The sequence below is a fragment of the Talpa occidentalis genome, unplaced genomic scaffold (assembly GCF_014898055.3).
Source record: "Talpa occidentalis isolate TD23 unplaced genomic scaffold, MPIMG_talOcc4v2.1 talOcc4.5, whole genome shotgun sequence".
In the NCBI taxonomy this organism is placed as follows: Eukaryota; Metazoa; Chordata; class Mammalia; order Eulipotyphla; family Talpidae; genus Talpa; species Talpa occidentalis.
Window position 1 is genome coordinate 99,774,309 of NW_023604861.1, and position 27,202 is coordinate 99,801,510.

Sequence of the window (27,202 nt, forward strand, 5' to 3'; positions counted from 1 at the left end):
GTGAATTGGTGGAGGCTAAGAATAGAAACTTTAGGATGGAGGCATCACAAGACTGGAAACTGGAGGTGGGGGTAGAAATGTTTAATGTAGTCATTAAACCAGGTATAGAAATGAGAAATTCTATACCAAGTATCAGACTGCTATCGAAAGTATCTGAGGCATGCTGATCAAAGGTGGGGATTTGGAGATGAGGAGGTCTTTGTAGAGAATTCTCAGTCCTTACAAATCAACCTAGTCACGCCCTAGAAGTAATTAATTTAACAATAGATAACAATTGCACAAAGGAATGAATACCTTCTCCCCCACCCCACCAAAAAAGAAGAACACTGTAGCAGTGCAATTTCTGCACTGGTAAAACACAGTTTTCATCCCAAGTCTGCCCTCCAGTGTCTATACATCTATTTCTCCTTTCCTTTTTCTATAATAAATCTGCCCTTTTGGAAAGAATCAAAATGTCTCTGCCTCATGAGGAAACTCAACATGTATGGCTGAAAGGGGAGCGCTAATTGAATTTTTCTCAGAGGCAACCTAAGGATTCTGTTTCCTGACCCTAGTACCTCCTCAAAACAACATCACATGTTAGTTTTGTCATTAAATTACTTATGAAAGGGTCAGGAGGAGGACAGATCCCTGGCCAGGGAATCTCTGGGGAATAGCTCTATACTCTTGATTTCTGTCCTGGCCAGAGAGGACCCTACAAGCCTACTCCTCCTTATCCTCCCAGTATTCAGTCTTTTTTTTTTTTTTTTAAAGATTTATTTATTTTTATGCAAGAGTTGGGGTATGGGACAGAGGTACGGGAGGGTGAGAAGATTCACTAGAGACACAGTGGGGAGCAGAATAGGCAGACAACAGAAATACACTGTGGAGGGGAGCAGTGGGCATGCCAGCCAGCTGGGATCGAACCCGCACTGCAAAGACTGCGGACAGCTTCACAGCACAGCGCTCAACCCACTGCGTCACTGGGGAGGCCCCCAGTCTTCACTCTTAATGCTTCACTCTAGGGTTGTATTTGCTAAGTTTCACATTGAATGCAGAGAAGTAGGTAAATATTAATGTAATCATTGAAATTAAAATGATGGGAATATTTATTTTCCATATGCATTAGTGTCATGATGAATAGATTTCACAGGACCACAACAAAGCAAGATTTGGGGGGGAAATCCTTATCTATGGCATTATGTTTTGAAGTTATACCAGAAACTAGACTTTGTGTCTTATTACTACAAGTTGGCTTCTGCTCTGCACAGGAATCTGATGTTAGTGACCTTGAATGTAATCATGTAACCATGCAGCTTACTGTATTCCCAATCTGGGCAATGAAGGAGATATAGCTTCTTTATTAATAATGAAGCCTCTGTCTTGAAAGAGTAGGATAAGAAAAATTTAAAACCCTTTTCATGGCTACTTTAAAATAATCTGATTTCTGTTTCAATAAGACAATGATCTTAAGAATTTCAAGATGATCTTTGGACATTTTTTAACCTTCAGATATGTTTTCAAGCATTAAGCATAAATTTTGATTAATATGTTAATAGACACCTTATATTCTCAATATTATTGTCTAAGATTAGGCCATTATGAATGACATAGTATGAGTCATGTGGGCAATATTTTCCCCAGGGACTGATATAGCCACTGAAGCATAAGGACACTTCCCCAGCTTGTCATGTCTGCTGAGAGCAGTGGGTTAACCCCAGACCCAAATGAAGAATCTGCTGACAGAATGATCTCATTCTTTCATTCATTCCAGGTAGGCATGCAAGATTCATATTTTCTCATTTTTAACTCTTTGCCCAAACTGAACTCAGCCTTGGCTGTTGCACAGATAGCAATAACCCATGGGCTTCTGGATCTTAGGAAATAGAATTCAGTGCACATGGATTTGGTGGCGATGTTGACCCTCTCATGGTTTAAGCATCGTCCATATCTTTCTTTCCTTTTTTTTTTTTGAAGATTTATTTATTTATGCATACAAGAACTGGGGTATAGGCCAAAGGTGTAGGGGATGAAAGGATTCACCAGAGACAGAGTGGGGAACAAAATAGGCAGATTGACCAAAGTACACTGCTGAGGAGAGCAGTGGGCGAGTCAGGAGAGGTCTGCTGGGCCATGTATGTTGCTCCCTGGCTGCCCAGGGATTGAACTCGTGCTGCAATGGCTGTGGATAGCTTCATAGGTTGCATCTTAACCCCTTGTGCCACCAGGGAGGCCCTCTTTCTTTTTATGTGTGTTCTATGGAGTAAAAATACTGTAATACTGCAATGCTGTAAAAAGTAGCAAAGAAAGAAACATATTGAATTAATTCCACACCTAGAAAGAGGTTATTCTAGAACAGAGGCTCACTTTGAGGGGCTCCACATGAGACAGTCTCACATGTATCCAACTGTACTAACATAGAGACAATCAAAGGAGGGAGATAATATTCCTAAAATGTGATAGATGACCAAAATAATATTTATTCCCAGAATCCTGAAGATGGGAAGACCTAAAATAAAACCAAAACTTCCTCCACCCTCTTTTTTAAAGAAGTAGCAAGATACTATAGAATATGCTACATATTAAGCAACAGTTCCTTTCAGTTCCTTTAAGCAAGGGAACTGGAAAGTGTGACCCATTCACACGAAAGAAACAAACAGGCAGTGGCAACTGCCGTGGAAAGGGCCCTGATTAGATTTAACAAAGACTTCAGAGCTATCATTATAAACATGTACAAAGTACTATACAAAATCATGCTTAAAGAAGTAAAAAAAGAAAGATTATGATCATGCTTCATGAAATGATAATAATAAAGAGATTGAAATCATCAAAAAGAACTAAATTAAAATTCTGGGGTTAAAAATCATAGTAACTGATACGAAAGATTGGCTAGAGGGGTCCTGTACATGTGAACTCTCAGAAGGGAGACTCAGTAAATTGAAGATAGATCAATAGATTATTGATCTATTCAGTTCAAAGAACAGAAAAAAAATAAACAGAATATCAGCAAAATATAGGCCACAATTAAATACCTCAATATATACTTACTGGAAGTAACAGGAGAGGGGAGAGAGAATGTTGCAAAAAAAAAAAGTTATACATCCAAGAAGATTAATCATCTTGGGAGATACAAAGAGATCCATACACAAGCACAATAATAAAAATGCTGAAAAGAAATGACAAAGGGAAATTCTTGAAAGTGGCAATAGAGAATGACTTGTCACAAGGAAACCAGTGAAGATTAACAGCTGACTACTCATTATACAAAAAAGAGGCCAGGAGGCATTGCCATAGTGTATTCAAAGTACTCAAAGACACAGACAACCAAGAATATTATATCTGGTAAAATTATTTTTTAAAAATGAAGGTGAAATAAAGACACTCCCAGATAAGCAAAAGCAGAATTCATTGCTTGGTGAGCTGCACTTCAAAAATGCTAAAGTAGATCTGCAGGCTGAAAGAATAAACCCCCAACAGTAGTTCAAATTCACACACATAAACAAAGAGTTCCATTAGAAACAAAGAGTTTCTAAAGAAAATGTAATAAAATGGAAAGACATCCCATGTTTATGGATCAGAATATTTAATATTCGAAGATGACAAATATTCCTGAGATTTAACACATTTCTAACAAAATTGTATCTGGATTCTTTGCGGAGTTAATAAGATGACCTTAAAATCATTTGGAAACTCAAAGGACCCAGAAGAACCTAATTTGGGTAAGAAGAACAAATTAGGGAACTTGCACTCCTGATTTAGAGTTTTACTGAAAATAAATAAATAAATAAACAAACAAACAAATAAATAAATAAATAAAGCTTTACTGCAAAGATAGTCATCAAGTCAGAGTAGTAGTAGGATAAGGATAGATCTAGGATACGCTCCAGCATTCTACTCTTAGATATCACCCAAGAAAAAGAAAAGTGTATTTCCATACAAAGACACATAAACAATTCATTGAAGCTTTATTTTTGCTAAACAAAGACTGGAAGCTACCCAAATATCCATTAACAGATAGATGGATTAAAAAAATAGGGAATATCAAAACAATGAAAAATTAATGAGCAAAGAAAGAATTAACTATGGGTACATTCAACAACATGGATACATTTCAAAACAGTTATTCTGAGTAGAAGAAACCAGAAAAGAAAAAACAGAGTGTAACTGTAAGATTCCATTTATATAAAACTCAAAAAATGCAAACCCTTGATTATGCCAGAGAGCAGATCAGTGGTTGCCTGGGGAAGAGGTGGAAGAAGGGAAAAGTAGGGATTGTCAAGGGGCCTGTGGAAATTTTTCGGGGTAATGGATATGGCCACCAGTTGATGGTGCATTACTATGATCTTTAGCCTCAATTCGGAACACAGTTGCATACTGGTCAATTTACATTTAATTTTGTGTGTCCATCTTGCTCTTAAGAAGAATGTTCCTGCCACCTCCTATACCTAAAACTCTGTAACTTTCTATTTCCTTCCCAAAGAAGAAAGAATCTGTCATCATGTTACTTAGTGAATTAATGGATATAGAGACTAAAACCTGGGCGTTGACATCGTAATAGACAACCAGATATGTATAGTGCCTCCTGATAGAAGTACAGAGTTCTAGAAAATTCCACTTCTGGAGTGACATGTGAGAAGCTGTGCTAAACATGGTTGGAAAAGGTTATTTTCAAAAATTACATTTCTGGAAATTTTCCTAAGGGTATAGAGCAAATGAGGAACATTAATTCAAGAAAACCTACTAAAACTCAGCAAGAACAGCAGATTCTGTGGCATTTGAACGATGACCAACTCCCTTCCTTCCCATGCCCAATCCAGCTTGATGAAAAATCTACTCTGGGTAGGTACAGACGAGAACATAAGGTTCTCTGTACCCTAGATGCCAGGAGAGGACTAGAGAATCTTCCCAGAATGGGTAGTGTGTCAGCATTTTTATTACACGCTCTAGCTCCATGCTTCAGAGATTAAATTCTGGTCAAGTACAGTTATAGGTCAGGGACTTTCTTTTTATATCCTGTACCTACTCATGGAGAAATGACTCTATTTCAGGTATAGCATGCTAAAAATAATGGGGTCCTAATTGCTCATTTGTAGACTAGAGGTTATCACCCATTACCTGGCTCTGAAAACAATTGTTACTGACAGCCAATTGTGCCTCTGTCCCCATTCCTACCTCTGGCACCTTGGCACTGATATTTTGTTGGAGAAGAGGGGAGAGAGGCAGTCCTCCTTAAAACAGACTGCTCTAAGGCTCTTTCTATTAGAAATAGAATATAGGGAAGTTCAAGTCTAACAGTCAATCTTAGAAACAAAATAGGCTTGAAGGAAAACAATTAGGAGGAGACTGGTATATTTCAATTACAGGACAGTTAATTTACTACAGAGAGTCAAAACAACAGCAAAGAATAGCCCTTGTAAGATTAGAAAAAAGAAAACTCAAACACTGACCCTTAAAACCAAAAACTATCGCTATAAAGGAGGCCAAGTTTAATTGGATTAGTCTGTGAAGCAATTTACGCTCCATAGCTTTGATGAAAATAATGCAGCAGTACCCAGAGTTGCTGTGACATTTTACATCTTTACTAAGATGGTCGGTTTCCAACAAAACAATGCAGTGTGCAATGAAACAGGAAAATGTGACCCACGCACAGGGGGAAAAGCAAGCAATGGAAACTGCTTACAAGAAAAGACCACACAATGCATTTTAACAGACAATGCATTTAACAGACAATACTTCAGAGTAGCCAATATAAACAAGTTCAAAGAAATAAAGGAAAACATGCTTAATTAACTAAAGGAAGCATGATGACAATGTCTCACCAAGTAGAGAACATCAGTAATATTCTCTATTTGATAACAATAATAAACAATAGTATCACTAATATCAACAACCCCACTCCTTTATGTTATTATTTTCAGACACATTATAGTTCTTTTACATTATGATCTATCAACACAGATCTATATTTATTGTTTTATGCAGTTGTTTAAATCAGCGAAAATTGTTAATAGACATTTATCTTTACATTTTAACTTAAGTTTTTATTTCTGGGTATGGATTTGAATTGCTTTCTAGTGTCCTTTCATTTCAGTCTGAGGAACTTGCCTGGTTTATTTTCTAAAATTCTATCTTTTTTATTATACATTTCAGATGACCTTGTTTTACAACACTGTGTAGGATTTAGGGGTATAGGTTGACATTTCTTCAGATATATGCTAACACACCACACCCCGCCTCCAAAGAATCAACCATCCTCCATCCTAGTCTACTGGACCTCCTCCCCCCTTTACCCTCACCCTCCCTTTTTTTAAAAATAAATTTTATTTTCATATTCCCCATACAATTGCAACCCCGTTATTTTGACCCCAATTCCTCCCCTCCCCGCACCCCACCACCCATAGAGTGTCTCTGGTTCATAGTTGTTTGTTGATTTTGATTTTCACTTTCTTATAGTTATTCATTTTCCTGGTCCCTTATTTAAGTTTTCTAGATTCCTGCTATGAGTGAGACCATCCGGTATTTTTCTTTTTCTTTCTGGCTTATTTCGCTGAGCATGATCCCTTCCAGCGCCATCCATGTTGCTGCAAATCGCATGTGTTTATCTTTTTTGAATGCTGAGTAATATTCCATGGTGTATATGTACCACATCTTCTTGATCCAGTCATCTATTTTTGGGCATTTGGGTTGTTTCCAAAGCTTAGCTATTGTAGCACCCTCCCTTTTTGATAACCTCAATTCTGCAATAAGATTTCCCAGGTTTATGTTGGCTAGTGTTCACCGTCCTTTGTTGTGTTTCTTTACATCCCACATATGAGTGAAAGCATCCAGTATTTATCTTTTCTCCTCTGACTTATTTTGCTTACCATAACCTCCTAACACTATAGAACACTCTACAGAATTTGTGTGCCACCTTTGTGCAGGGGCCATGCTAATTTTCTCTGTATTGTTCTAATTTTAGTTTATGTGCTGCCAAAGTGAATAGGGGATTTCCTTTCCTTTCTTTTAGGATCTGTCTGCTAGTAGTGAGTTCTCTCAGTTTTCGCTTATTTGGTAATATTTTAATTTCTCATTTATTTATAACAATTTTTTTAAGTTATGTTTATTGAGGTAATGTTGACTTACAAAATTATGTTTCAGGGTATATTATAGTTCACAGCTCTGCAAATGTATGTTCTTCATACTGTGTCAACCATCAAAGCACCAAAAATCACCCTTCGCCTCCTCTTCTGGTGACTCGATACTGCTATCAAATTTTAAGACTTTCTTTTGCTTTGCTTTTTTTTTTTTTTTGGTGTTCCATATATGAGTGAAATCTTCTGGTGTTTGTCTTTCTCCTTCTTACTTATTTTGCTTAGTACAATTCCCTCTAGTTCCATCCCAGTTGCTGCAAACTTGGATGGCTTTTTTTATAGCTGAGCAGTATTCCATTGTGTGTATATACTGCAGCGTCTTCATCCACTCATCTGTTGCTGTGCATTTAGGTTGTTTTCATAGCTTGGCTATTGTTAACAGTGAAATGAACATAGGAGTGTCTATATCCCTTTGATTTAGTGTTTTTGTATTATTTGGGTAGATACCTAGGATTGGTATTGTTGGATCAATTGATAGCTCTGCTTTTAATATTTTGAGAAAGCTCTAAACTGCTTTCCATTGAGGCTGGACTAGTCTACATTTTCACCAACAGTATATAAGGCTTCCTTTTTCTTCACATCCTCTCTAGTTCTTGTTTCTGGTCTTATTGATATAGGTCAGTCTCACAAGGGTGAGGCAGTATTTCATTATGGTTTTAATTTGCATTTCCCTGTAATGGTGAGCATTTTTGTACCTGTTGGCAATCTATGCCTTCTTTGGATAAGTAAAAGTTGGGAATGCTACTCCACCAGCCCATTTCTAGTACATTTTCTTCTATCATGTTGTGGTGCTTAGGAAATGCAGAGCACTTACTTACTACCAAACTTGGCTACCAACTCTCTTGACAATTTCACTTCTAAAGTGGAATTGGGGTCCCATTCTTTGCTATACTGAATTGATCACACAAAGGTTATATGTTTAACCTTTCAAGATGACCTTGAATTACACAGCAGTTAAGTGACAAATGTTATTGGAAGTTCAATGCTTATTCATTGTTTGTGCTAAATGAGTAAATTGTTGAAACTGGACTTATGTCTAGTTTAAATGTTCATGAATTTAAATTTGTTTCTTAAAAAAACTATTGATTTAAAAAGGCAATTTGATTATATCTCTCATGGGTATAAAATGTATTGTGTGAACACTTTTGAGAATGAAAGGGGACCGTATTAATAATCTTGCTGGAAAAAAAGGTACAAACTGGGACTCTCCTAGGTAAGCCGGGTACAATGGTCACCCAATTTAGAGAATATAAAAATGTTTTTGCCTTTCCACAAGTTTGATTTCTTGGCTTTAATTTTTTTATTTGGGCTAAATTTCTGTCAATATTTCTTATATTTATCTGAAGAAAAAAGTGTTTTGTTAATAAGTTACTTTTCAAGAGAGAAATAAAATCAAATATTAAAGTTTAAAAATAATTTTATATTTGCTTTTTTATTGCAGATATTGCCTGCATTTTATTTTTTGTGATGTAAAGAGGCTCAGAGCTAATTCTAAATATTACAGAATTCTTGTTTAATGTCCATTTCTAACAGATTAATACCTTCTCTTTTTAAATTTTTATATTTATTTATATATATTTTACATCATTGTTCCTTTTTTTTTTACAGTATTTGCTTTCATTTCTCAGATGTAGTCCCCATAGAATTTCCATCATCAATTCACCTGTGCACCATCACCACAGTCCCTTGTGCTCTTCTCACCCTCGTTTTGATCCCTCTCCCTATCCCTCCCCTGCAGAATGTCTCTGATTTATAGTTGTCTGTTTATTTTTGTTTTGTTATTTTTTCATTGTTCTTATTTTTTCCCCCTGATCCCTTATTTGGTTCCGTTATATTCCTTCTATACGTGAAATCATCTGATATTTTTCTTTTTCCTTCTGACTTATTTAATTGAGCATAAATACCTTCTCTTTTTAAAGCAATTTATAAGTGCTTGCTTTTATACCTGAGGACTGAGAAGGCTGAGGAATGTGTATCTAATTTACTGAATTCAAATAGTTTTCATTAAGAATTTGAAAGGCAGTGCACCTCACTGCACATTTTTAACCTAACATCGCCAGTTTTTCATTACAATTTTACACAGTTGCAAAAAATGTAATTTTTGGCATATTTTAAAGACTTACATTTTAAAATAAACCTTTACTTTGCTCCTTTTAAAATTTAAAAAACTAGTTTTCATTCAATAATACTCATTATTATTCATTAAAATATATATTCATTAAAATAGTTTTCATTCAACAATATTCATTCAAGCCATGATGTGATGTTCATATTTAGTCCAGTATGAACTCTTGCTCAAGCAAAAACATTAAGGTTTAAAGTCATATTGAAGTGAAACATTTCTTTCAGAATTTCTGACCATTTTATTTTTTCTATGGAAAAACAATACTTTGGTAGAGGAGATATTTGGCTAGAATCTACAAATATACAATTGTATATTATTGTATATTATGCCAGAACAGGTCTGCAAGGCTGTTACCTGTCTTTTCAAACTATGATTTTAATTTTTGGTTTGTTTTTGGCCTGAATGTTCGGTTTCCTGAATGTGTCCCAGGAGGCTCGCGCTCACTCTGGTGGGGCAAAGGGCCAGAGCAATTCACGCGGTCGCGGCTCCTCCCTGGAACCCTTTTCCCGGGGCATGTGTCAGGGTCTCAGTACATGTGCGGGCAAAATGCCATCATTCAATTAAGTTCAGACGTTCAAACAGTCCTTGCCGGCCATTCGGTCGCAAGCGAGAGAGCGATCTGGCAGGAACCAGAAGCGCGAGCACCCCAGAGGTGCTCAGCCGGCTCCGCGTCGGGGCGGGAGGGGGCGGGGCGTCGGGGCGGGAGGGGGCGGGGCGTGGGGAAGCGAGCGGGCGCGCATGCGCAGCCCGGGGGCGGCCCCGGGGCGGGGCTGTGCGCGCCTCTGAAGCGGCGGCGGCTGGTCAGCGGCGGGGTAATCTGTGCGCGGCCTCTGGAGCTGCAGCGACTGCCGGGGCGGGGCTCGAGTCGCGGCTCAGGTGGCAGGTGTGCGACCCAGGTGGACGCCGCGGGCCGGGGCAGTAGGACTGGCTTCTGGAGCCGGGCCCCAGCCCGCGAAGTCTGGACCAGGCGGCGGCGCTGCTGCTGAGGGGCTCGGGCGCCGGGCCCGGCGAGCCCGAGGACGGCGGCACCGCAGGGCGCGGGCGCCGCGAGCCGGGGCGCGCCAGGTAGGTGGGCCGGGCCGGGGTCTGCGCTGGGGCTGCGTGGAGCCGGGGGCCGGGATGCGCCCGGAGCGGGGCGGGGCGCGCATCCGAGTACCCGGGGAGCGGGACCGCGACGGCGCCCGCGGTTGTCATGGAAATCGTGGAACCGAGCGCTGCGCCCGCGGCTGCGTCTTTGGAGAACAATCCGGCCCCGGCTGGCCCTTAACAAGATGAAGATCCGGGTTGTCCCTGGCTGGGGGCGAGGGCGGAGATGGAGCGGGCGGCGGGGAGCCGGGATGCAGGACGCGGCGCCCTCGAGACCAGGTCGAGGCGCCTGCTCGGTGCGTCTCTAGGGCGCGATCTAGTGACTACTGACGCCGAAGGCCTTGCTGTTTCGGGTGTAAACATCACCGGGTAAAAATAAACATCTCAATGTAGGAAATCTGGTCTCCATCCTCTCAATTCTTCCCTGCTCTGTTGACCTCTCTTCCCTGGCAACATTTGTCGCATCTTTGCTATTTATATTTTATTTCTTTCTGGCTTTGCTGGTCAATTAATTGAGGCCTGAGAAGATTTAAGGATCTGTGCCCGTCTGTTGAAAAGCCAGTCATAACATGGAGGCCACAGAAGACTGAAACACTCAAATGTCAAGGTAGATTTAAGTCTTTATGGATGAAGTAAACCGTGATGGCCTCGCCTTCCGTCTCCCTTGTCACCTGCCCAGGCATTACATAATGATGTGTTCCTCTTGATGCCGAGTTCATCCATAATGACAGATCATGAAAATATTCCTCTGGGTATGAACAAATATGCAGTCGTAAAACCCATAGTGTTGTCTTTTGCTTTGCCACTGAATGTGTTTTGTATTAGGAAACTGAGAGTAGTTTGATTTGCCACTTGCCTCTTAGGGCATATAAACCTGGGAATAAGGGGTGTGGCAGCAACTTGAATGTTGCAGTGAAATTCTGCCTGATTCACCTCCATTTACAGTGTGTTTAATGCAGTTCATGGATTAGTCAGGGGGCTTGGGGACAGACAGGCAGACCTGGGTGTGAATGCTCAATCTGCCACTTGATAAGCCTGATTCTCAATTTTCCCACCCCTACTTTGCTGAATTTGTTTTATAATCTAGATGCTGTTGACATTGGTAAATGCATGTAGCATAGCTATAGGTTGGCCTATTTAAGACAGGTTTTCCTGATGGAAGTTTTGCCTTTGGATCTAGGCTAGGGCCTTTATATTTAAGATCCTCCACCCGCAAATGTTTGCTCCACCTGAAGTTAATTCGTTTCTTTGTAAAGAGATGAATGATGGTCCCCACGAGGCAAGGTCAGTGTGGTGGTTCTGTTGGAGGGCTCGTGGAAGAAGGCCTTGATGCCGCTCCAGGGATGGTGTTGCATATGAACAGAAGCACCAGAAGGCCTCATTCCTTGCTGTGTCTTATGAACATGCTTCCCTAGAAATAAGCCAAAGTTCCTGGGAGGATTTTCCCTGAAGAGATGGCTTCAGTGAATGGATGCTGAACAGACTCAAAGAGAAAGGAGGACTGTATTTCTACTGAGCTCAATGATAGGATTAGTTATACTGATTCTAGTAGTTACTTATGTTAGTAATTTTCATTTGGCTTGTGCCAAATGTTTGTGTGCTCATGTATAGGACCTGTCTCCCAACTGCACTTGAAGTCAAGGGTAGACATTACAGTTTATCCATTGTCTTGGAAATTGGATATTTTGTTGTATTACTGTTAAACTGAATATTAGGATTAGGATTAAAAAAATCACTTTAGGGAAAGGAGAAATAAAATAAATGTAGATGAGAGTTTTTTGTAAACTATGAAGTACCAGAAGATGGAGTGTATATGACAAAAGAACTATTGACCTGCAAGTCCCTTTAACCAGCTGCCTATCTGGGAGGAGCATTCTCCTCAGACAGCAAATCTGCAAGTGCACTAGAGGAATGGAACAGAAAGGTATTTGCACACCCCCCCCCCCCCCCCCCCGCAACCTTCCATCTCATGGTTTAACTTCTCAAGATCCAGTAAGACGGAGCAGATGGGGAGGCTTGGACCAAGATTATTTTATCCTGGTTTCTTATGAAAAACTCCTGTATTATGTATTCCAGGCTGTTCCTCACAGTATCATCAGCTCCTGAGGGTGTCAGGATGCTTTGATTTTCATTGAGAAAAACTAGCATAAATCTGCAGTGAAGAAGGCTTGATAAGCCTTTGCTTCTTTTGTGGAACTTGATTAATGAGCTCATCTTGAGAGAGCCTTCAGAACAGCTTCTTCTAGTGTCCTCAAACAGAAGCTCTATGCAAACAGTATATTCTGTAGAGACCAGTATTAACATCAAGCAAGTCTGCTTCATTTTGTCTCTGTGCTTCTAGGGACAATGCCATGATTAACCTAATCCCCAGGAAGTTACTTGTGTTTTCCCTTTTGTTGCTTATTTTAATATTTGCTTTATTCTTCTCTTATATTAGTGTGATTACTTTTTCTGAATTGTTTCATGGTAAGCTGCAGACTTGATATTCTTTTACCTCTAAATAAGTTCTTGTGTAGTTTCTAAAAATGAGGACATTGTATAACAACAGTACAATTGTTAAAAATTCAAGAAATTAAAATATTGATACACAGTTATTTAATGTCTTTTTCAGATCTTGCCAATAATGTCTTTTTATAGAAAAAGAAAATAAAAAAAAAAAGAAAAAGAAAATCTAAGATTATGCATTGCATTAAGTTACCGTACCTGGTTAGTCTCCTTTAATCTGGAACACTTTCCGAGTCTGTACTTCATGACATTAACATTTTTGAAGACTATAGCCTGGTTTTTGGATAATGTCCCTCAACTGGGTTTCCCTTCAGTTTTCCTCCTGATTAACTTTAGGTTACACACTTGTGGCAGGAATATTGCAGGGGTGATGCTACTGTCCTCTTAGTGTGGTCCATTAAGAGGGGTCATATGCGGTCTCATTCATTGGCCATGTTAACTTTGATCACTTGATTAAGGTGTTTTCTCCCAGATCCCTCACAAGAGTTCCCATATTTGCCTTTGTAATTAATATGTATCTTATAGGAAGATAATTTGAGACTATGTAAATATACACTTACTCTTCATACTTTCACCCACAAGTTTTTGAATCCATTGATGATTCTTTAACTGAATCAATTATGATTGTTGACAGATGGTAATTTTCTTGCTACAGCACATTTTTCCTACACTTATCAGTTAGCATTGTACTGAAAGGAGGAATTTTCTCTCTTTTATATAGTTGTTCTTTGATTTACATCTCCTCACTCATGAATTGTGCCTTTTTTTCAATAGATTAGAGTGTGATTCATTACTTTTGTTGCTTAAATTGTCCCAGACTTGACCTGCAGGAGCCCCTTCAAGCTGGCTCTCAGGTCCTTTTGGCATGTCCTCATTATTCTTTGAGGATTGCTTTTCTTTTTGGCATAAAATCTTAAAGAGTCAGCTTGTACTTTCCAACCCCAGAATCAGCCATTTTTTCAGAATCCTGGTTCCTTTTAGTGGAGAATGATCTTTAAAAACCAAGGTCTGGGTGCTGGATGTACTCATTTCTACTGAGGTAACACAAAGGTGAAGCCTTTTATGGATACCATCATTGTCAACAAAGTTAGACACATTATGCAAAATTTTCTGATGTGCTTTTTCAAGTTAATGTTATGTCTTGGAGAGCTTTGTGTACAAGTCTGAAAAGTTTTCACTTTTGGGGGGTCTATATTCTGGAGTATGGGTTTGCCATAATTCAATATTCTTTATTGATGGATGTTTAGGTTGTTTTTGATTTTCTGCTCTAACAGTAGTGGGGAATCCATGAACCTTATCTTTGTTAACATTCACAAATAATTCAGTCTTCTAGATCTTTAGAAACAGAGTTTTCTGGGCTAAAGGGTAATTTGAACTGGATAGTTTAGCCAAATTGCTCTTCCCTCTCCCCAAGAGACTTTGTAAATTTGTACTCCTTCTATCAGTTATGTGAAACTGCCCGTTTCTCTTTAACTCGGTCAACACTTAAGAGTATACATCTTGTTGATTTTTGTCACTCTGTTGGCTAAAGAAGGCAATACATTTCCCATATTACTAAAAATATTAAAACCTTTTCTTGCTAAATTGTAGCTTCTGTAAATTATCCATCTATATCTTTTGCCCATTTTTTTTCCTTCTTCCTTCTTAGGCTTTCTTTCTTTATCTTACTGGTTTGTGGCAGTTCATATTAACTCAAGACTTTATTTTTGGCATCATTAGAAGTCTTTTTGAAGTATGATTCATTTTTCATTCCAAAGGAGAAGGAAACTAACATTTTCTGGCACTCCCCGCCAAGTGTCCATCTGCATCCTCTGCAAGGTCCTGTGAGGATGGGAGGGGAATACGGTGGTGAGGAGGAAGCCACAGCAGGGCATGGTTAAGTGCTCCCACCTGAAGGTGATTGTAAGAGGTTGAACTAGGATACAAACCCAAATCTCTCTGGCTCTAATTCCATTTCCTTTAAATCACATAGTTTCCTTCACAGGATCTTAAAGTAGAATGCTTTACTTTATTAATAAAAGGATGAAAATTAATTACTTGGATTCCCCAGTATCAACAATTTCTATTTTCAGTGCTTTGATTTCTAAGTAAGGAACTTTTTTACACAGTCCTGTTTTTCATATAGTTACATCTTTCAAAATAATTTATTTCAGTCCTTGAACCATTGTGTACTTGGGAGCTAAACTCCCCATGAGCCTCAAACTAGCGGTGTGGCTCTCCAACAAGCTGTGTGACTTTGGTTAACTTAATCTTTCTGTGCCTTAGTATTCTCAGCTACAAAACTGGGCTAATGATAGTAGCAATCCTGGAGGCTTGTAGAGGGGTTCAATGAGTTAATATACATTTGAGTGTTCAGAATGGCACCTGACACCTACTTAGTATGCTGGAAGTGAAGCTTTATGATGAATTCATGTGTAGAACATGTGTGGGCAGCATGGAACTTGAAATTACAGCAGCTTTTCTTCTGCAGGTTTCATCTCTTTTTTTTAATTTCTTTTTTTTTAAAGATTTATTTATTTAAATATACAAGCACTGGGCACAGTCAGAAGTGCGGGAGGGTGAGAGAATTCACCAGAGCCAGAGTGGGGAGCAGAACAGGCAGAAGGACCGAAGTACACTGCTGAGGTGGCAGCGGGCGGCAGGAGAGGTCCACGCGCCATGTGGGACCCTCCTCAGGTGGCCGGGGAGCAGCTGGGGATCGAACCTGCGCTGCAGAGGCTGCGGGCAGCTTCGCAACCCAGCGCTCAACCGCTGCGCCACCGGGGAGGCCCGGTTTCATCTCTTAACCATCCCTTTCTTTATAACCTGACTGGGAAGTGCCTCTGGGTACTGTGTGTTTATCTCCTCTCTGTGGCCTCTGCACACACCTTGTGCATGTCCTGTCTCATGCCCACAAACTCAGATGGCCCCTGATGTTTACCCACAGACCCTAACCGAGGGCAGGTGAGACACTGTGGGGCTTTCAATATGGAATCTGTTCCATGAGGCTCACCTAGTGAAGATCTTAGAAGCAGAAGTATTTAGTGGAGGCAGGGTCGTGCTAGGGTGATAAAGATGATGTGTCTGTTTTCTGGAATAGCGACATTAGCCGAGTTTTGCAGATGAGAATGCCAAGGCACAGAAAGATTAAGTTAACCAAAGTCACACAGTTAGTTGGAGGGTCACATAGCTAGTTGGAGGCTCACAGGGAGTTTAGCTCTCAAGTACACAATGGTTCAAGGACTGAAATAAATTGTTTTGAAAGGTGTGGATATGGAACAAACAAGAATGAGTAAAATTGCTTCTCGCCCTTTTGGCTAAGATCAAGTGAAGAATGAGTAAAAAAATCTCCTTACTTACAAATCAAAACACTGAAAATAGAAATTGTTGATACTGGGGAATCTAAGGCAGAGGAGTGGGGACATCTGGAGGAGGAAAGCATTTACCTGCTCCCTGCTTCCTTCCTGGGACCCTCTCAGAACCTTTCCTTCAGACACCTGGTAACTCTCTTGTCAGTTCCATGGCACCCCTCCTGTTGTACCTTACTAGGCTGGGTTTGTGGTCTTCTGAAAACCCCTTGCCTCTCTTCCTGCTTCCTACCCCCATGTCTCCATCACAGCCCTTGTACGGCTGGTCTCAGTGGTTGTCTGATAAAATTAATTCTCTATTAGTTATGGAAATTTCCTTTTCTCACCTGTGATGCTTGCATTTCAAATGGCGCATATTCTCTCACACATTATTAGAATTTTCAGGAAGCATAACCTAGTGTCCAAATGCTGTAAGTGTGAAGGAAATACATTTAGAAAGGTGGCTATTTCTGGAGAACAGAGGCCTACTAGGAAACAGAGGCCTGGTTCAAGAGCCTCCTTGGATTTTGGGCTGTGTCAGTTTGGTTACCAAGTCAACAGGATCTTTACTGTCTCACAGAACTGGAGTCCTCCTCTGCAGTTTCTCAGATTCATCTCTTCACCTCATCAGTTCTTGTTTCATCCCAGGGGTCATTCTCCTCATGTGTATGACATTATCCTCAGGGTAAGAGGGGCTGCATGAGTCCCTGTTTGGCCTCCACAGGACCAATCACATGAGGTTGTGAGAGTGATGTGTGCTGACTGGCTTAGGACTGTGTTTCTCCAGACTAGTAGCATCAACATCACCTGAGACTGGTTAGTAATGAAGAGTCTTAGGCTCCACCCTACTTCCTGAATGGGGCCTAAACTCTGGAATGGGGCCCAGCAAGCTATTTTTTTAACAAGTACTCTAAGCAATTCTGATGCAAGGTCAAGTTTGAGAACTGCCCTTTAATCAAGACTACACCCATTTCTCAGTGGATAGGGCTGGCTTTTCCTGAAGCCCAGAGAGGATTGTTTCTGGAATAGGAAGGAGGAAATTGAATGTTGGGTTGTTATCCTGCAGTGTGAAGTGAGGGGCTTGGAAAATGTTTGAGGAGCCTGTGGACAGCTGTGCTCTCCTTGCACACACATCCCAGCCCCCTGCCTATGCCCCAGTTTATTGGTCCAGTTCCTATAACTGCAGCCTCCAGCTCCTCTGAGTGTGTCCCATATCCTCCCTTGGGGACTCCATGCCAAAGGACGCAGCTTTGCTAACAACCCAGCTCCAGATTCTGTTTCTGCTTCAGCAGGGAAGAAGTCTACTGGGCTGTTCCTTATGACCCACTTTCCAAAGTCATCCCCTAAGTGTGTTCAGATGTTTAGGATTTGCATACCCTGTGTAGTGCCAGGAAGGCACAGAGCAGATTCTCTATTGATTCAGGCGGACAGGTAAAGGAGAGTCCTGGAGTCCTCCGTGGCTTTTTCAGGCTTTTAATGCTCTTTCTACACCACTTGTAGTGGGACAACCAGGTGCAGGGCAGGCAGGGAGGCCTGGAGGCCAGGAAGCTAGCAGGCCTTATAGCCCTCAGCGAATCTTTAATCTCTGTGGCCTCTGGTGTTGTCTCGTGGTGTCTCTGCTGGTCTCTACTGCACCTCTCCGCACAGTCCTCTGCTGCCACCCTTACATGCTCAGTCTCTCATCTCAAGTGTGCTCACTTACACGCACCCATATCCCTTAAAATGTTAAATTCCACTTTACTGAGCTTTGTGGAGGACATTGTATCCCACAGTAGTGCTTACAAATTGGAAAATTTCCCAAGTTCTTGAGGGAAATACCCAGTGAATGTAGCAGATCTGGGTGTTAGAAGACTTAAGTGTCCTTCAGAGCAGGGACAATAGCTCAGCTTTATTTGTATCTTCAGAGCATCTTATAGTGTCTGGCACAAAATAGATGTGTAGTTAGTGTTTGCTTGTGAATGGGGCTACTACATCACTGTTGAAAGTGCAAGAAAAATCTCAGCCTCTCTTGGGAAGATAGTTCACTTCCTGGAAGTCAGTCTAACTTAGGGGAAGGTGGTGGTGCAGCTGTTACCCTGTTAACATCTTGGGGTGAAACTAAACCCACCACCTTATCCCCACGAGGTGTTCTTGCTACACAGAGACATTTCGTGTCCTTGGCACACAGCTGACTGGACAAGGGGCTCTCAGCTGACTGGACAAGGGGCTTCTAAAGCTCCTCTGGGTCTACTTGGATTGTTTCTTTTGAATGTAATCAACCTAAAAGAGTAATTCTTTCCTTAAGTCCAGGGTTTAAGTGTGGTATTGTAGGTATTAAAAGATAAAGAGAAACTGGGTAGTGTAGGGGTGCACAGAAAAGGTGACCTTCTCTTATGAGGTCTTGGGCATTTACAGGCTTCATGTAAGATTTAGTTGTGTGTCAAGAGAAGGATGATGGTTTGAGTTAGGGGCTTTCAAGAGACAACTATGGGGGAGAACCTCAGAAAATGCAGGATCAACTCACTGGGGTTGGACAGCCCTTTCATTTTACACTGGCGCTTCAGACTTAAAATTTTTTTTTATTATATCATTATTGTTTTAAATGACAGAAGCAACTCTATCATATTTTTAATGTTAGATTAAAATTAATTTAAATTAATACTGTAGTAAATACTATAATATTTAGATTATAGTAGTTCTTATAACGCTATTTGTGCTCTTAACAGTTGTCACCCAAGATTGGCTTCTTGGTCTCCACTCAGGGTAACCCCAAAGGCTTGGGCTCTGCAGCTCACTGAGCCTGGCTTGGCAGTCAGTCCTGATGCAGGGTGGCCAGAATGCTCAACCACAGACAAGGTGTCCCCAGAGCCCACAGTCGTAGTAAAGCTGTGTCTGTGATGACAGAAATGAAACCAGCATGAGGAACAATATTCTAAACCACCTAAGAAAACTGGGCTGTCTGTGAGGGAAAGGTAGCACTGAGGCATGAAGAACCCCAGAAATTCGGTTTCTTAGAAACAGATTTTGATCGTCTCGGCATCCTCACCCTCTAGCAAAGCAGCTGAGTAGTCAGCTTTTGTCTAACCCTGCCATCTTCACAGTCATGTTCTCATGATCTCGTGGCGTCTCCTTGCAGTGGGTGCAGTGCAGTCATAAAAATCAGACTAACCTGTTGGTGGTGGCTGGTGGTAGTGAGAGATTATGGGGACAGGGCTTGACTTGTGATTCTGCTAAAGCATCCTCCATCCCTAAGAGTCTGCACTCTGGGACTTGGGGCATAAACTTCATTATGCATATAATGCCATATGATGTGTGTGTTGTGTGTGTGTGGAGTATGTGTGTATGAGATTGGAGGGAATTGAAGGGCAAGGTGATGGAGATTATTACCTACAGCTGGCATGGCCATCACCTTGATTCCCTTACCTATGGGAGAGACACTGCCCCAGAGAGCCCCTTTAAGTCTTCCATCCTCATATTAGTGACTGTGCAGAGTCCTCAAAACCTACCATTACTTAATTTGACTTGAGAAATTTCATACTTGATTTGATTCCATGTTATGTTTTACAATAGGCGTACATTTTAATGGTTCAAAATGTATAAAGCACAGCAGGGGATATGGTAAAGTCATCCTCTCCCAGCACCCAAGTTCCCTCTCTGGGGACACCAAAGCCATGTGCTTTTTGTGTATCCTTCCCCACACTCATGGTGTCTTGCTCCATGTCCATTCTGCTGTTGCCTTTTTTGCTTACTGTTTTGGTACCATTGCACATTAGAACATAAAGAGTTTCTCTTTCGTTTGCCCAACTGCACTGCACCCCCCAACCCCGCATGGCTGTACTTTAGAATCTTTAACCAGCATTCTCTCTTGATGCATGGGAGGCTCTTTTCAGCCTGTGATTGGCATTAATGTGTTATCTCTTTGGAAAAGGCTTCACCCCCTTTCTCTGAGGTGAGGGTTGAGTATTACCCTCACTGAAAGGAAATTTGGGGGTTACATGATATTTTGGAAGCTTCTCTGCTTTTACTTAAGCTCTCGTGTGGTCTGTAGCTTTTTCTTTGAGGAATGGAAGACAGCTAATGATTAAATAACATTATTGATAAGATATCATTGCTTAATATGTTGCCTTCTAGATATATACAGACCTTTTAAACCAACCTGTGGGATCCTGAATGAGAATTTTAGAGGCCACCTTGACCCCAGCATCAAGAACAGTGGCTCCAAGGGACTTTTCTCTGCTTGGCCCACCGCAGATGTTGCAGATGATTCTGGAGGGACCTTTCTGAGAGCCAGAACTCAGAGTGCACAGTGCTGGAGGAATCAAGTAGACTTCTAGCTGTGAAGTTGTCTGGCTGAGGCTGCTTCAGGCCATGCCTTCTCAGTTAGTCAGCTGCTCCCAATGTCAGGCTGTGCCTCAGAGAGAGAAGGGACAGCCTGAACACCAGCTGTAACAACATCTGAGTCATGTTGGATGGTCGTTTCAGCTTCCTGATCTGTGAGGCAGCCCTGATGGTTTATCATAGGTGGAGTGGGTGTGCAGTTATCTCACATAGTCAAGTTGTGGTGACACAGGACCTCTGTGAGGTGCACCTTCGGGCCTGGGGTGTGGCTAGTGATAGGCTCCTTGGAGCACATCTGCCAGTTCACTCCTGGATTGCAGATTGCAGGCAGGAAGAAGTTGGCCCTGAGGAGATGCTGGAGAGCTGAACTTCATACTAACCCATTCTCAGATAAGTCATGTAAACCAGCCTTTAGGATGACAGACAAGCTGCCTCTGCAGGACCTCACAGGACAGAGCTGAGCTATGAGGCCTCCATGGGGAAGTGAAGGGTTGGCAAATGTTCACTGTTGCTCTTTGGGGTCTGCTGTGTGCTGAGATGAGTCTTCCTGTGTACACACCATTGTTCCCTGCCTGCCCCGGTGGTGGCTGTCAAAGAGGGTTTCACATAGAGCATGGGGCCTCACCCAGTGAACCCAGCCCTTGCAGAAGGTCAGAAAAGACCTGCTTGCAGAGGAGACAACTCAAAGGGCCAGCAGATGGCTTTTTTTCAGGAAGTGAATAGGCTTCTTTTTGTTCACTTTTTTCTCTAAAATACATTTGAGGTTTTGAGGCTCCACCCTATATCCTTTGTGACCAAGGGGTGCTTGGATTGGGGAAGGGGATGATCTTCCACTATTGCGCCAGCTGAAGTCAGGGTGGCGAGGACCCTGGGGCAGCACAGCCCTAACTCTGAAACTGAGTGAGAGCAGAGGGAAGGCATTAGAGCCCTCAGGATCACAGGACCTCATCCTTGCAAGGCCCAGAGGAAGCTGAGGCTTCCAGTCAGCCACCAACTGTGGAGGAAGTGGAATTATTGCACATTGTGAATTTCACCATTGAGACCCAGCCCTCAAGAAGGAAAACCAAAGAGAAAGGTACTTGGAACAAGGGCTGAATATGTGAAAAGAAGGGGGGAGAGGGTCAAATGTTAATCACCCATCTCCCTTGTTGGCTCGGGCAAGGCAGGCCTTGCTCAGGCCCCACATCAGAAGCCCTTTCCACCCTCTCCTTTGGCAGCTGCAGGTCCTATGGCTGAGAGACCCACTCTTGCTGTTTTTATTTAAGGTAACATGTTCCTGATCCAGTTCATCATGCTGGAGGTATCAGTAAAGGTCACCATATGAAATTACTTAGTTAATTGTACTATGTGTTTCAGACAAATGCCTGTGGCAAAGTTGTATTTTTATAGGACGATCTAAGAGTCCTTGAGCAGACTGGGAACCTGTACTTAATATGATTTGAGAAACAGAATCAAGCAATATATATGAAGGATTTAAAAAAAAATCTAAGTAGAATTACAGTTTAAGGCTGTAGGTCTTCATACAACTTACAAGGACTGGTCCAGGGAGGGTGGCAACAACTATCTCTCACTGATTGAGGTTTCTTGATTCCTTCTGTGCGTCAGGCACTATGCTGATTGCTTCACATACATTTCCTGTTTAATCTCCTCTATTAGTTTCCTGGGCTGCTGTAAAAAGTTCTTAAAAACTTTGTTGCTTAAAACAACAGAAGTTTATTTTTTTCAGTTCTAGAGGCTAGAGGTCCACAGTCAGTACAAGAGGTTCAAAATCAAGGTATTCATCAGGGCCAAGCTCTCTCGAGTAGCTGTAGGGTAGAGTCTATTCCTTGCCTGGTGACTGCTGGAATTCTTGGCTCATCATCCCCCTCCTTCTTCAATGCCCATTGTGTTGCATCTTCTCTGAGACTCTGCTTCTGTTACTTGGCCTTCTCTTAAACTGAAATCTCTCTCTGCCACCTCCTTATAAGGTTACTTTATGATTGGGTTTGGGGCCTACCCATATCGTCAGTAGTAAGGAACCAGGCTGGGAGAGGTCACCATGGCAGTTCCTTGGTCACCGTGGTTCTTTCCTCTCCCAGTCTTTGCAGACTTGGAGCCAGTTCTGCAACTTCTTCTTTTTCTACTCCCTTCTTTGGTGGTGTCGTCTATTCTGGTTCTTTAAACTGACAACTCCTAAATAGACGTCTCTAGTCCCGACTTCGTCCCTGAACTCCAGGCCTTTATATTCATTGTCTTCTTGATAATAAGCAATCTTTGACCTAACATGTCCAAAATTGGATGTGTGCTCATACCCCTTACCCATTCCTGCATCCTCACCTCAGCAAATGAATACACACACCTTCTATCACCAAGGTGCTCAGTGAGACCTCAGAATCTTCCTTGACAGCTCTTCAGTTCCCATCAGGAAATCCTGCTGGCTCCATCTTCAGGACACACACACACACAGACACACGCACACAGACACACGCACACAGACACACACACACACAGACACACACACACGCCCTTTCTTTATGGCCTCACCGTTAGCCTTGATTCCCACATTGTCTGCAATGCACGTGGTCTCCCTGCTGCTGCCCTTGACCCTGGCCACTCTCTTTCTAACAGAACAGCTGGAGGGAGCTTTTCAGAGCAAAATTAAATTGGCTCACTTATCTGCTCAGAACCCTCCAGCTTCTCATGTGTTATAGTCACAGGACCCCACATCACATCCCTCCCACTCCCACCTCTTACTGTCCTTGCTCTGGTCTCAGGCTGAGTGCCCTGGCTTGCTTACCTGCCTGGCATCTCCCACATGACTTTCTTGTTTTCATAGCTTCTTTGTTGCTCAGATTTCACCTTCTTATAAGACCCATCCTGACAACACATTTAAATTTGTGAGTCTCCTGCCCCTCCCCAGCTTTCCCCAGCACTCTCTGCCATGGTGGCTTGGATGTGCTCCCTGGGTGCTTTAGAACCATGATGTTGGCACAAAATGGGACCCTCACAGTCCCCATCCCAGGCAGCTCTTCTCAGATCCTCTTCAATAGGGAGTGGCGTGTTTGCAGCAGGTATCCTGTGAGTGACTGGGTGTATCCTGCAACCAAGTATTTGGCAGGATGACAGTGGGGGAGGGGGCAACTTCAGGGAATGCTGCTTTCTTTTTGATGACAGAGATTAGTTATCTTCATTGAGTTTAGGATTTATAGCCACAAAGCCTTCTTAATGACATTAAAACCATGCTCCTCTTAAACATGTGGGGTCAAGCTGTAATGTTAACCCATCTGGCCTGGTCTCTATCAGACCAGCTATCTCACATAGGATATGTAGCTTCCACAAAGACTTCTCTGATTTTTCCTTTTTCCTCTCCTTTGAGTTCTTGAGATTTTTCAGAGGCCTTGTCATGATCCTGGATTTCAAGGAGCTCAACTCTGGACCAGGTGGTGTGGGTGGGGAGAGCTGGACTGTGTGGCGGAGCAAGCACAGGTGTGTTCCTCCCCCCAAGATATCTCTTGGACTCATGACCCCTTGTCCTCGAGCACCGCCTGAAGATGACAGTTGAGTGGTTGGCTCCCACTCTACTGTAAGCTCTGGACACTGGCCATGATGGGGTGCATTTGGAAGTCTGTGGCATGGTCAGCCACCTCACCTGGGCGGGCAGTGGCCATAGGGCTGTGTAGTGCCTCCTGAGCATTGGTGAGTTGGTGTGTGTCTGTGACACCTGGCAACTACAATTTGGAATACCCTTACTCCTGGCCTGCTGACCTTCCACCTTCCGTGTTTGCCCATGCCTTTGTTCTTCTGTCTGTCTGTCTCAGTCCTGAAGGTACACTAGCTCCTATTTGCACAGTGGGTGGGGTGCTTTATGCCTGCTCTTCTGTCGAGTCCACCCTGGGGACAGAGAGTCATGGATTTTACATGTTTCTCAGAAACTAGAAGTGACATTTTTGTTAAATGCCGGCCCAAGGTCATATACAGTGTTATAAAGCTTATCTGCGGCTTAAGGTATCTTGACTTCCTCCTTCTGCAGGGAGCTGAATGAAAACATGCTTGGTTAACACATATGATCAGGAAAGATAAAATGTATTCACTGTAGGACATTTTTAAAACTTGAGACTGTGACATATGTTACATAGTTATATTCTATATATAGGTACATTACATACATACATACAGTATTGCCTGTGGTATCATTCAAAAATTACAAAAGGATATAAGAGAAAAACCATGGCTCCTATCTTGTTTTCCAATTGCCCTCTCTGGAGACAATCAGCTGGCCCAGCATTTTTATGTATCCTCCCTAGGGAGTCTGTCTCTAAACACATGAATATGTGTGCTTGCATATCCTCTTCCTTCTGAAATGTGCATGAAGTTTCACTATGGAAACTTGGAAAGCCGCATACACAGGGTTATGAAATCGCTTGTGTTTTTTATTTCAGTCTCCTGTTTTTCCCTTTTTATTTTAGTAGTATCTAATATTACCTTGCCAGTTCCAAGATCAACCCACTGCCAGGTGGATTTTGGTGTCCATGGTGCAGCAGATGAGAGCTCCCTCCCAGTCTTTTGGGTGCTTAGTGAGATCCATGGAGGGTTTCTTGGTTTGTCAGTGTAAGTAGGACTACACAAGAATTGTTGGAGTGGAGGTTTGTTTTCTTGTATTGTTTTTTGTAACATGGAAATGCCTTGGAGACCTAAGTGCTCTGCACTCTGAAAGGCCTGGGATGAGATGAGCCCTGACTGGTACCGGCTGACCCTTAACAGCACAGACATCATGTTGATTGTCAGAGTGTTGAAGTGGCTACCAGGGTCTCTTGACTTGTGAGTGACAGACAGGACTTACACCAGATTCCTGACTTTAGGTCTTTCCCTTCTTGTGTTCTGTGAAGCCCTGGGAAGCTCAGACCCTTTTCACCCAGGCTGCTGTCACCTGATACTTTGCTGCAATCTCCCCAACAGTTCACAGCCTCTCTTGCACATTGCCATCAGCATCAGGCAAAGTGAGGTACAGAAAAACCACTTCCATTATTTTATAGTCATGCCTTTTTGAAAAAAAATCTGTTTCATTGATAAAAATACATTTTCAAATTTTTTAATGTACCCTATCCATCTAGGCATCAGGGATGTAAAATTTATGTTTGTCTATCATTTAGGCATTTAATAAATTCTTATTTGGGGCTCCTTCAGTCAACCAGCTTTGTGCTCGGCACTGAAGGAGTAAAGATGAAGATGGCTCAGTGCTTCCCCTTAAGGAGCTCACGGGAGATGAGAATTTATAGTATGCTAAAGATTATTTCTTATTTATGGCTAGAGTGAGTACTGTGTCATAAAGAGCAGGGGGTATTTATTTCTGTCTGGGAGAAGTTTCACAGAGGATTACTAGTTAAAATGGTCGCGGAGTAGAAATTGTCAAGCCCAAGCCCACCAGGGGAAGAGCAAGAAGGGCAATCCAAGGGGAGGGGACGAGCTGAGCAAATGCCTGGAGAGTACACATTTGTGAACTTTAAGGAAATAGTCTGTGGGTGTGATACTTAACTAAGCTTGGGAAAGGTAGATGGGTCAGCACGTCCTTGCTAGAAGGACTTTGGTCCAAAGAAGGACCAAAACAAGTTTAATGTGGTTAAAATTACATGTAAAATTAAGCATTGCGCTGCATTTTTACATATACTTACTTTTTATGCTATAGGCCATTAGTATTACATCCTATGACCCAAAATGGCTGTAATGGCCTGCTGTGTTTGGGGCAAGGGGTAGAGCTTAGCAGCCCACTCTCCCTCCCTCCATTCAGCATCTGGGATGGGGCAGGGGGAGCAGAGGAGCAGCTCTCCCTTTAGTGGGAAAAACAGGCCTCTGTAGGGGACTCTGTATGCCTCCCATAGTTGCCAGTAACTCCAGATAATGGTATGGAGTACAGTTATAATGCTTTTTATTTCTTTTCCACAAATATACTATCCTTGCGCTGTTTACCAAGCCTAATACACAAATGTTTAATCCACCCACAGGTTGTCCAGATTGATGGCAGAATCTTACTAAAATCAACTCCAAATAGCTTTGTGGTAATGAGACTTTTTTGTAATGAGATTTTGCCCACATCTCTTCTTAATAAAATGAGTCAGATTTACCAGCTGAAAAAAAATTTCTATATCAAAACTATTTTAAAGGGGCCTCTCCCGTGGCGCAGCGGTTGAGCGCTGGGTTGTGAAGCTGCCTGCAGCCTCTGCAGTGTCGGTTCAATCCCTGGCTGCTCCCCGGCCACTGGAGGAGGGTCCCACATGGCGTGCAGACCTCTCCTGCCGCCCGCTGCTCCCCTTAGCGGTGTGCTACGGTCCTTCTGCCTGCTCTGCTCCCCTCTCTGGCTCTGGTGAATTCTCTCACCCTCCCGCGCTTCTGACTGTACCCAGTGCTTGTATGAATAAATAAACAAAATTAAAAAAAAAAAAAAAAACTATTTTAAAGAATTTAATTAAAGTAGGTGTGTAGGATAATGAAGATTTATATTATAGGGTTTTGTTTTTTTTTTTAAGTTTTGAAAGTTCTAGAAGTTGAATTTTGCTTCTTTAGTGCTAAGTGACCCCAGGTAAGTTGGCACACACCTGCACCAACTGCACTTACCTGGAGAGGCTTCTCTGGGACTAGCACCTGACTGGATGCTCAGTCAGCTGAGACAGCTCCATGTTGAGTGTGTCCTGCTGTTTGTCTGCCCTCAGGAGACTCAGGAGAGTTCAAGTCCAGGAGCTTCTCAGAGCAGGGATTCTTGC

The 27,202-nt window shown here is 42.1% G+C and overlaps 1 protein-coding gene and 1 non-coding gene across 8 annotated transcripts in view; one reads left to right on the forward strand and one right to left on the reverse strand.

Annotated features, from left to right (window-relative positions):
• Positions 1-6,853: 6,853 nt before the first annotated feature.
• Positions 6,854-6,957, reverse strand: LOC119259996 (U6 spliceosomal RNA). Its single transcript, XR_005128641.1, has one exon. It is a non-coding gene; the product is annotated as a U6 spliceosomal RNA (small nuclear RNA).
• Positions 6,958-10,260: 3,303 nt separating this feature from the next.
• Positions 10,261-27,202, forward strand: part of INPP4A (inositol polyphosphate-4-phosphatase type I A) — a 121,954-nt gene continuing 105,012 nt past the window's right edge. For all 7 annotated transcript variants that reach the window (XM_037527906.2, XM_037527909.2, XM_037527911.2 and 4 more), the window contains exon 1: positions 10,261-10,299. The gene's annotated coding sequence lies outside the window, so the exon portion shown is untranslated. The remainder of the gene's footprint in view (positions 10,300-27,202) is intronic.